Source organism: Cynara cardunculus (assembly GCF_001531365.2).
Source record: "Cynara cardunculus var. scolymus isolate 2C chromosome LG 13, CcrdV1, whole genome shotgun sequence".
NCBI lineage: Eukaryota > Viridiplantae > Streptophyta > Magnoliopsida > Asterales > Asteraceae > Cynara > Cynara cardunculus.
This window is the reverse complement of record NC_037540.1, coordinates 27,944,743-27,947,096: the sequence shown is the minus strand read 5'-3', so window position 1 is coordinate 27,947,096 and position 2,354 is coordinate 27,944,743.

Sequence of the window (2,354 nt, the reverse complement as noted above, 5' to 3'; positions counted from 1 at the left end):
AGATACTCAATCCACCCAGGAACTGATAAGATGTACCAGGAGCTAAAAGAATATTACTGGTGGCCAGGATTGAAGAAGGATGTTGCTTTGTACGTAAGTCGATGCTTAACATGTGCAAGGGTAAAAGCAGAACATCAGAAACCGTCTGGTCTACTTCAGCAACCAGAGATTCCCCAATGGAAGTGGGACCAGATATCAGTGGACTTCGTTACTAAGTTACCTAGGACTAGGAAAGGACATGACTCAATTTGGGTCATAGTGGATCGGCTTACGAAATCCGCACACTTTTTACCGGTTCGAGAAGACTTCAGTATGGAAAGGCTTGCACAAATCTACATCGATGAAATAGTTACACGTCATGGTGTCCCTATTTCCATTATTTCAGATAGAGATACACGTTTTACATCAAGATTTTGGCAGACTCTTCAAAAATCATTGGGTACGCGTTTAGATTATAGCACCACCTATCATCCTCAAATAGATGGACAATCGGAAAGAACTATTCAAACGCTTGAGGATATGTTGCGTGCGTGTGTATTAGATTTTGGTGGGAGTTGGGATACCCATCCGCCCCTTGTTGAATTCTCTTACAATAATAACTATCACACTAGTATTCAATGCGCGCCATATGACGCCTTATATGGGCGCAAGTGTCGATCACCACTTAGTTGGCTAGAGATTGGGGATAGTCAGCTCACAAGACCAGACATTGTGCAGGAAACTACTGATAAGATATCAATAATCAGAGAAAGACTTAAGGGTGCCAGGGATCGTCAAAAAAGTTATGCAGACAACCGGAGGAAGCCTCTTGAGTTTCAGATGGGGGATAAAGTGCTTTTGAAAGTATCACCGTGGAAAGGGTTAGTGCGGTTTGGAAAAAAGGGAAGTTAAGCCCTAGGTATACTGGACCATTCGAGATCACCGAAAGAATTGGTCCAGTAGCGTACAAACTAAAGCTACCCCAGGAATTAAGCGTCATTCATAATACGTTCCATGTGTCCAATCTTAAGAAATGCTTGGCCGACAACTCATTGATCATGCCCCTAGAAGATGTTCAGGTTGATGATCAATTGCACTTCATAGAAGAACCCATTGAGATCCTCGACAGAGAAGTTAAGCAGTTAAAGCGAAGCAAAATTCCGATTCTGAAGGTTCGTTGGAAATCAAGGCGTGGTCCAGAGTACACTTGGGAGCGAGAAGATTTCATGAAAGGCAAATATCCGCATTTGTTTGCAGAGAAATCTATTGGCAGTAGCAGTCGTTAAAATTTCGGGACGAAATTTCTCTAACAAGGGGAGACTGTGACAGCTGTCAAATTCGAACTTCCAGGTTAGCTCTTATTAAGTTTATATTAGTGTTATTGAAGATAATTTATAAGCTTAGGAGTTAGTTAGGTTAGTTTGGTCGAAAAATTTCTAGAGATTCCGGCAGTTGCTTAGAAARTCCGGTTCCGACCCGTAATTATCTGAAATGTCCTATACAGTGCCAGTTGCTCTAATTTATACCTAATTTATATAAAACACCAAGTTTTAGTGTTTTAAATATAAAACCTTTCTAATTAAATGAATTTAGTCGTCATGAGTTTTTAAATTGAAGAAAAATGTCAAAACTGAGAAAATGACATTTTTATGCATTTTGGGCTTTAGTTTTTATAAAAAAAATTATTTTGAGGTTGGGCTTGGGCCCCATGGCCGGCCCCTTCCCCCCCCCCCTTTTTCCCTCCCTTATTCTACATATAAGTAGCTTCATTTCTTCATTATTCCTCATTTCTCTTCTTTCAAAATTCAAACTCCTCTYCTCTCTCTCYCCCTAAAACCCAAGGGTCACTTTGAGACCATCTTCATTCTCCATCATCTTCAGCCGAATTTCACTCTTTTCTTCATCAAATTAGCAAGGGTTTTGAAGATACTACACTCCTTTCATCAACAATCAAGGTAACATCTTCATCTCCCTCTTTTTCTTGTAAATTTTGGGAGAAAAACCCACTTTTTATGCATTCTTTATCTACTATCTTCTAACCTCCGAAAATTATGAGTTTTAAGGAGAAATTATACACCAAAAACATGTAAAAATATTTATATGATGGTGGTAATCTATGACCCAAACATTAGAACTCAAGAAGATAGGTAGAATCATGATTTTATATGAGTTTGTATCTTAAAAATGGCATTTTTAGATGTTGACAGATTATGTGCATGTGCACAAATCGTCTATATCTTGTAAATGATATGTTCAAATGTTATKAAATTTCTTCTAAAAGATTATTTATTGAGTTGGGGTTGTAATCCAATTGGTCTCACTCAAAAATATTGAGTTTTGACTCCCCAAATACTCAAAACATTATATATGTGCAT